Source organism: Schistocerca nitens, chromosome 7 (assembly GCF_023898315.1).
Source record: "Schistocerca nitens isolate TAMUIC-IGC-003100 chromosome 7, iqSchNite1.1, whole genome shotgun sequence".
Lineage (NCBI taxonomy): Eukaryota > Metazoa > Arthropoda > Insecta > Orthoptera > Acrididae > Schistocerca > Schistocerca nitens.
In genome coordinates this window covers 524,499,488-524,508,937 of record NC_064620.1, presented here as the reverse complement: position 1 = coordinate 524,508,937, position 9,450 = coordinate 524,499,488, and the positions used below count along the sequence as shown (strand labels likewise).

At 43.9% G+C, this 9,450-nt stretch overlaps 1 non-coding gene across 1 annotated transcript; it reads right to left on the bottom strand.

Moving 5' to 3' along the window:
* Positions 1-2,928: 2,928 nt before the first annotated feature.
* Trnat-agu (transfer RNA threonine (anticodon AGU)) lies at positions 2,929-3,001 on the bottom strand. The gene has a single exon. It is a non-coding gene; the product is annotated as a tRNA-Thr (tRNA).
* Between the last annotated feature and the right edge of the window lie 6,449 nt (positions 3,002-9,450).

The window sequence follows — 9,450 nt, the reverse complement described above, 5'->3', positions numbered from 1 at the left end:
GCTTCTTTCGAAGTATAGGTGGTTGTCGAGGACGTCAGCTGCCTGCATTGCCGTAAGTTTACATGCACGCCGGCCGTCTTGCTGCAGCCACCTTCACAACCGACAGCCTCCTGTACCCCTAGCCAACTCTTTACACCCAGTATGCCAAGATGGCAGAGCCACCGACGTCCTGACCGCTAATAGAAGGGCTGTTCCAACCCTGCGTAGCGGTCATTACAGCCCTGATTCGCTACCCGCTTCTGACACCAAAATATACAGGGTGAGTCAATAACTATTGTCACCTAGAATAACTCCGAAAGTACACTGCTGGCCACCGTAAATGCAACACCCTGAAGGAAGCATCCGAATCGAGTGAAATTTACACCATGAGTTTGCAGCGATGAGATATGCAACTGATTAGAATTTTGGCGCAGACGCACATCACGCGCGCCTGTGGCGCCACCTCATAGCGCCATTTAAGGCTTGGCGATTTCGACGAGTGTACGTTCGGCACGTGTGTTTACCTTGTGGTTGTTTCACAAGACGATCAGTTATGCCTCGTAGACAACAGCGAACATCTTTTGATCAAGTATCCGAGTTCGACAGAGGAAGGATAGTGGCTTACCGAGATTGTGGATTATCATACAGAGAAATCGCTAGTCGTGTTGGACGAAACCAAACAACTGTAATGCGGATAATATGTGACCGTTGGATGCAGGAGGGTACGACGGACCGACGTGGTCGATCGCATTCACCTCGGTGCACCACTGCACGTGCTGATAGGCAAATTGTGCGCATGGCAGTGACGGATCGCTCAGTGACATCCCGAACCATAGCACAGCACATTGCGTCTGTAACGCATCATCCAGTGTCTGCGCGTACCATTCGACGCCGTTTACAGCAGAGTGGTCTGTCCGCAAGACGTCCATTGCTTCGTCTACCATTGACGCAGAACCACAGACGTCTCCGTCGCCAATGGTGTGATGACAGACGGATGTGGACGGCAGAATGGGATGACGTTGTCTTTACTGACGAGGCACGCTTCTGTCTGCAGCACCACGATGGTCGGATTCGAGTGTGAAGACACCGTGGAGAGAGGATGCTGGACAGCTGCATTATGCACCGCCACACTGGTCTTGCACCGGGTATTATGGTATGGGGCGGTATTGGATATTACTCTCGCACGCCTCTAGTACGCATTGCCGGTACTTTAAATAGCCGGCGCTACATATCCGAGGTGCTGGAGCCAGTTGTCCTTCCTTACCTTCAGGGCTCGGCCACAGCCATATTTCAACAGGATAATGCGCGACCACACGTGGCACGCATTGTCCAAAGGTTCTTCGTCAATAACCAGATTGAATTGCTTCCCTGACCGGCTCGCTCTCCGGATCTTTCGCCGATAGAAAACATGTGGTCCATGGTTGCTCAACGAGTGACCCCGATTACATCCCCAGCTGCCACACCAGATGATCTTTGGCAACGTGTGGAAGCTGCTTGGGCTGCTGTACCCCAGGAACACATCCAACGTCTCTTTGACTCAATGCCGAGACGTGTGGCAGTGGTGATCTCCAACAACGGCGGCTACTCTGGCTACTGATTCTGGCAGGAACCACATGTCACAGACGTCTGTAAACGTAATCATTTGATATTTGGTCAACATGTTATCTACAAAATAAATTTTGTTGTGCTACCTCTTGTCTTTCTTGGTGTTGCATTTATGGTGGCCAGCAGTGTATGATAAGAGCTGAAAAGTTTGTGGGACAAATGTTGCCGGCCGGTGTGGCCAATCCGTTCTAGGCACTTCAGTCTGGAACCGCGTGGCCGCTACGGTCCCCGTTGTCCCATTAAAATTTCGTCCCACAAACTTTTCAGCCCCTATCATACTTTCGGAGTTATTCTTGGTAGCAAAGTTAATGACTCACCCTGTAGAGGTGAAGCAAGATGGACAGTCGTATGTACGTCGCTTGGCGTCGCCTATGACACACTGGGCACCAAAATAAAGCGGACCCGGGTGCATTGGCCGCTATGGAGGGGCGAAAGCGACGTTCTTCTGTTGGACAGGACGGCGATGGCTCTCCCACACGGAAATTGTGGGTCGGAAGCGTTGGCAAGTGCTACGGGAGTTAAGGCAGCAGCAAGAGAGACGGCATATATGTAAACTCTTCATGACCCCAACAAGCCACAGCAGTTACAGAAGCACGATCTCGTCTGGTCGCGCTGCCTGATGGCTCCGTCAGCATTCACATTCCCACAGGCGTCGTCAGGCTTCGATCTTGTGGCCTCCGGTGGCAGGAAGCGATGTCACAAGGACGGCGGTGTCTGCTCTCTGTCTTGCTAAGGCCTGGCATTGTCGTCGTACCTCGGTACTGCTGCGCCTCTTGCGGCACGCTTACGTTGTTACGCTGCTAGTGGATCGGTTTTATATCTCCCAGCTTTGGCGTATGTCGGGCGCTTACAGAAGGGCCACGGCTCGATGACTAGGAGGGCACCGGTTCGACCCTAGGTGGCAGCAGCCTGCAGCAGGAAGCCATCACACAGCGGACGTCCATTCGCAACCTGGCTGTGTTGACATCACAGCCTGGCCAGACGGCATTCTTTTATACAAAACAAGACCGGTCTTTCTGCGGTTTAGGTGACGTACACTGCCTGCCAAGCACCGTCGAAATGTCTGGAAGCGCCGGTTATTGCATCATCGCCTGGATCGCAGTTGCTGAGTCGCTGGTGTTTTGTAAGTGCTTAGCTTGTCGACGCTGACTTGCTTCCGGAATTCGCCATCGGGCTCCATCTCTACATCGCGTAGCTACACTCCTCCCTTATCAGAAGCATTTTTGGCCATCGAATTCTTCCTCAATATGAGCACCCTACAAACTTCTATTTAAGGCACAAAGAAATGAATGGTTTTAGCTGCTAGTGTGCATCGATTTAAATCAATGAGGAAAGTTGAAAAGTTGTGCCGGACTGGAATTCGAAACCAGATCTCCTGCTCACTAGGCAGATGCGCTGACCACTGCGCCATCTGGACACAGTGGTCATCGCAATTGCGCAGACTACCCCAGCACGCCTCCTGTCAGGGCCGAACGCTCGAATTATCCACACCCTACGGACGTAGTGACCCTTGCCCATTATCCTCATTACTCGCGGGATTTCGTCGATTGCCGCCAGAGTTCGAATGTAGTGTGTATTTGGACTGAAGCGATCAACTGAACGTCCTCACCTTCGGACATATCCGAAGGAACGGACACGCCATACATTAACTTCTGTCAGGGCAAGCACATGCTTTATTTCTACTCACGGACTGATCACATCTCCGAGGAATGCCAGTTTAACCTCGCCACAATAACTAAGCTTCACAGCGGCGAGTAAACTGAAGTGATCTCACTCAATTCTTAACTCATTGTACAGTCTGCCCGACAGCATGGACCTCCACCAGACAAAAGGAGTCTTCTCCACAACCACAGTTCCAGCGACTAGCATCCAACGTAACCCAGAACAAAACGGACTGGAATGTAAAATAACTTCGAACTCTCTTTCGAACAAGAAGATCCACATGAGCAGTAAACTGCGAAAGATTCCTATGGTCGAGAGTAAACTGTCTCCCCAAAGATGTAAAATTGTTTCTGTATCCAAGCAAAGACGTTGTTGCAGATCTTATATCTATTAATCGAAGCTCATTATAGCAAACTCGCGACCAGTATTTCAAGGATAGATATCACGATCTAGTTGAAACTAAAAGTAATGGGAAGAAATTAAAGTGCCGAGTGAACAGGTGAATTTCACCGTGATGTGTCAGTTTTTTATCTCTTACGAATTAATTTGTAATAAATTAAGTTCTAAGTACAAAGATACAAGGATGGGTTATGGCTTCACCATTGTTAGATAATTTTTTTTATCGGCCAAACTTTAAATATTAATACTGGACTTTATACAAATTGGCGCCAAATTTCATACGGGAGTTCGTTCAGTCTGCCGTGTTCAAAAACAATGTAGTCTGCTATCAGAGCAACACCACAACTCTGGAGGATTCCAGCTGAGTTATATCATGGTCAGACAAAGATTCCGAAATCATATACTGAAATTTCTCTTCAGTGCCAGCATATTCCCAACCTATCTCCGCAGTTATTTGCTGGATGTATTCCAATCTCTCTCTTCTCCTACAGTTTTTACCCTCTACAGCCCCCTCCAGTAACATGGAAGATATTGACCAATGTATTAACAGATGTCCTGTCATCCAGTCCCCCCTTCTTTCTCAGTGTTCCCCCTATATTCTTTTCCTCTCCGATTCTGCGAAGAACCTCCTCAATCCTTACCTTATCAGTCCACCTAATTTTCAGCATTGGTCTATAGCGCCTCATCCGAAATGCTTCGATTCCCTTCTGCCCCGGTTTTCCCACAGCCTAGGTTTCACTACCATGCAAGGTTGTGCACCGAAAGCACATTCTCAGAAATTTCTTCCTCAAATTAATGTCTATGTTTGATACTAGTAGACTTCTCTTGGCCAGGAATGCTCTTTCTGCCATTACTAGCCTGCTTTTGATGTCTTCCTTGTTCCGTCCGTCATGGGTTATTTTGCTGACTAGATTGCTGGATTCCTTAAGGGGCTCCGGAACGCCCTATACTTGCAATGTTAAAATAACGCTTATAAATTACATCTTTCCTCACAAAGTATTTGAGGTAGGAAGTTGAACTTTTTACAGATTATTTATTGGAATATGGGCTACAACTTAACACAGGGATTTTCCAAAATTTTAGTTCAGTTATTAAAGATGATTTTTTTTCAATTGTAATGAAAATTCACAACTTTTTTGCAATTTTTTATTTATATATTCAAAAATATACAGTTTTTTTGAAAAAGGCTGTGTTAAATTATGCAGAAGGTACTGTGTAACATTTACTGAAAGTTTGAAACAAATATGTTTGGAAGATCCTTAGAAAACATGTAATTAGTATGAGAAAATAAAAGTTTTGCTAATCCAGCGACAAAGATTGGATTAACTTTTTAGTGCATTCCAGGTCCATAGGATGGATTATCTTCCTCCTCTGCAAACTCCTCCTCCAGCTTCCTCTTGTTCCTCCTCCTGTTTACTCTTGTTTGTATTTCTAGACTCTTTACAGCCCTGTCTGCAGCCCGAAGGCGTTCCTTGTCTAAAGCAAGCATCGCTCGCACCATGTTAGAGCCTATCTTCATTCCCATATTTCTAAATACCTTGCACCTTACAATGTTGCCATCATTGAAAGTCGCAACAGCATCATACACATCAAAGTGAAGTGTTTCTATTCCAACAAATACAGTCTTGGGGATTCTCGACCATATAACACTATTTACACTTTCATTGGGGTTTTGAGTTTTTCCGTGAATACACTTTTTCAACAGTTCAGGTGCTGCTAAGTCTCTGAAAATAGGTTTTATCACCTCCATTATTGCATGAGGCAGACTAGGCTTATGAGTGTACACTTCACCAGTTAGCAATCCTTTGTTATATTTACACCAACTGTCTTCTTCTTTGGGACACAAGCTATGTTGGGGATTTTCATCGTCTTTATTGTTTACAGTAATAACACATACCTTTGGCTTTCCAACATTTCTCCTTTTCTTAAAAGCCTTCAGAGGATTTCTAATAACTTTACTTCTACTCATTATTATACTTCAACAAAACAGAGACTCAAGAAACAGAATTAATTACGAATATTTTCGAGATAACGACAGAGTAAATAAACATGAAACAATCGACAATCACACCAGCGATATATATTGAACCATCACAGGTTAGCCACAACACATACTTTATCTCACATCACTAAAATGTACCTGATGAACACGGACGTTAATAATAACACCATTTGACAGCAGTTTAACAGCGCCACAGTGGGTCACGCCCATGTAGAACACATTTCAAAAAAAATTTAAAAATAGTTGTAGTCTTCGGAATTGAATAAGTTATATATCTATTAAAAGGTAATAGTCTGCAGATTCAGAAAACGCAAAAAAGGAAAAATTGAACTTTTCATGATTTTGAGCCTTTCCGGAGCCCCTTAACTTGACCTACTTCGTGACCAACAATCGTAATGTTAAGTATCTTGCTGTCCTCATTTCTGCTACTTCCCATTACTTTCGTCTTTCTCAGATTTATTCTCAATGCATATTTTGTACTCAGTAGACCGTTCATTCCATTCAGCAGTTTCTATAATTCTTCACTTTCACTGTCGTTAGCAGTGTCATCGGCGAATCTTATCATTTATATTATTCACCTTGAATTTTATTCCCACTCTTGAATCTTTCATTTATTTCCTTCATTCCTTCTTCGTCGTATAGATTGAACAGTAGGAGTGGAAGACCACATCCCTGTCTTAAGCCCTTTTCAGTCCGAGCACCTTATTCTTGGTTCCAATGGTTCAAATGGCTCTGAGCATTCAGGGACTTAACATCTGAGGTCTTCAGTCTCCTAGACCTCAGAACTACTTAAACCTAACCAACCTAAGGACATCACACACATCCATGCCCGAGGCAGGATTCGAACCTGCGACGTAGCGGTCTCGCGGTTCCAGACTGTAGCGCCTAGAACCGCTCGGCCACCCTGGCCGGCCTGTTCTTGGTCGTTCACTCTTATTATTGCCTCTTGACTCTTGTACGTGCTGTATATTATCTGTTTCTCAATGTAGCTTACCCCTAATTTCCTCAGAATTCCGAAATCTTGCACCATTTGACATTGTCGAATGCTTTTTCCTGGTCGATAAATCCTACGAACGTGCCTTGATTTTTCTTCGGTCTGGCTTCCATTATCAAGCGCAACATCTGAACTGCCTCTCTAGTGCCTGTACCTCCCTAAAGCCAAACTGATCGTCATGTAACACGTCCCCAATTTTCTTTTCCATTGTGCTGTATATTGCTCTTGTCAGACACTTGGATGCGTAAGCCGTTAAGCTGTCTGTGTTATAATTCTCGAACTTGTCATCTCTTGCAATCTTCGGAATTGTGTGGATGATATTTTCCCAACGTCGGAAGATACATCGTCAGACTCGTATATTCCACACAGCAACGTGAATAATCGTTTTGTTGCCACTTCCCCCAATTATTTTAGAAATTCTGATGGTATCTACCACTTCTTCTTCATTTGACCTGAAGTCTTCCAATGCACTTATAAATTCTAATACTGGATCTCCTATATCTTCAATATCGCTTTCTGTTTGTCCTTGTATCACGTCATCAGATAAATCTTCCTCCTGAAATAGGCCTTCAGTGTACTCTTTCCGGCTACCCGCTCTCTCATCTTCATTTCACAGTGAAAGTACCACTGCGCTTTGTTTCGACTTTTCTGTATGCTGAGTCAGTCCTTCCGACATCCATTTCTTTTTCGATTTCTTCACATTTTTTATGTAGACATTTCATCTTATGTTCCCTGTTAATTTCATCCCTAAGTGAAATGTATTTCTTTGTTGCTCAATTTCCCTGAACATCGTTACACTTCCTTCTTTCATCGATCAGCTGAATTACTTTTCTGTTACCATGGTTTCTTCGCAGCTATCTTCTTTGTACTTATGCTTTTTTTCCAGCTTCTGTGATTGCTCTTTTTTTTAGAGACGTCCATTCCTCTTCATGTGAACTACCGAGCTACTCATCGTAGCAGTATCTACAGCTTCAGAGAACTTCAACCGTACCTCTTCATTCCTTAGTTCTTCCGTATGCCATTTCTTTGCGTATTGACTCTTGCTGACTACTCTCTTACACTTCAGCCCACTCTTCATCACTACTAAATTGTGATCTGAGTTTATGTCTGCTCGTGGACACGCTTACAATCCAGTACCTGATTTCGGAATCTCTGTCTGACCGTGAAATAATCTAACTGAAATGTTCTAGTATCTCGCGAGCTTCCCCAATTGTACCTCCTCCTCTTGTGATTCTTGAATAGACTATTCGCTGTTACTAGCTGAAATTTATTGCACAACTCAATTAGTCTTCGATGTTAATTAAAGACCGCACCCCTTGTTTAACGAATACCTAGGAGCAGAAGATACATGTAGACTCAGATCGCAATTTGCTATAAGTGAAGGATAGACTCAAGTTTAAAGGTAATCGTCCAGAAGTATCAACGTCGGAAGAAGTAGACTGAAGAATGATAAGGTGTGTATGAAGGTCTCTAAGACTGTAGATACTGAGGTAATGAATACCACAGTTGGCACTTTAGTTGAAGAGTATATGACTTCTCTGAAATGGGTAGTCTAAGAAATTGGGCAGAAAACGAAGATACAAGGAAGCTAATGGCAAATAAACCTTGGGCAACAGAAGACTGATTGACGAAAGAAGTACAAAAACATTTACGGAAAGGGAGGAAGGGAACAATATGTCATTCTGGTACGAATTAAATAGCGTGTGCAGGGAAGCAGAAATATTTTCTTGTTATTGTTTTGTTTCTTTATTTTGTTTTACATGTTGTATTTGGTGTTGTATTTTGTAATGATGAATACTCTGTCTTAAAATCGACCAGACTATACTCGTTGTATACTGTAATGTATTGCGAAGATCGAGTGAATGTTATCGACGAGTGTCGACAGGTATTATCCCGGTGAAGAGCTAAACAGTTTTCACGTCACAGTCACTTGCGTTCGAGATGAGTCATCGTGTATGCAGTCCAGGTCCATTGCGTTGTCTTTTAGTCTTCACATCACGTCGTCCTAGAAGTTCTGTAACTGGTCTATAAGATTAGAAATAACTTGATAAGACAGTAGTTAAGATGTAAACTCCCGTCTTATTCTCTGGTGAGTGTCAATTTCTCTCCAACTCTTGAGTAACATACAAAATAAAAATTATCTACATTACTTCGCTACCATGTTCCTCAGCGCAGAATCAAATATATTCCTTGACAATAATGTCTCTGTTTCATAACATTCTCGCTTCATAACAGTGCCTCTGATTCTTAGGTACACTACAGTATTTACGAGGGTCGTTCAATGAGTAATGCTCCACATCAAAAAAAATCCATTAATATACATAGACAAACGTCCTTGTTGGTGCTTCATATTTGATGTTTGTTCTGTGCACCGGTTAAGTTTCGAACCGTTCTGGCAATTGGCCGAGCCGTAGTACAGCGTCAAAATGGCGTCTACATACGACTCACGTTACAAGCAGCGTGCTGTTATTGAATTCTTGTGTGCAGAAAAAGAAACCGTGGTGAATATCGATACACGTTTGTGTGCAGTGTATGGCAATGCTGCAGTTGATAGGACTACAGTTGGGTGATCGGCAAAGAAAGTTAAAGCCTCAGGAAATGCAAAAACAGAGCTCCATGGTAGCCACGCTCGGGACGTCCTGTCACAGCCACTGCTCCACACTTTCTGAATCGTGCATTATCATTGCCAACCGGCACATCACAACACGACAGTTGGCTCTACAATTGTCGGTGAGCATTGGAAGTGCGTCTGCAATGATCGAGACTGTCGGATATTCAAAGAGCTGTTCACGATGGGCTTCACGACTGC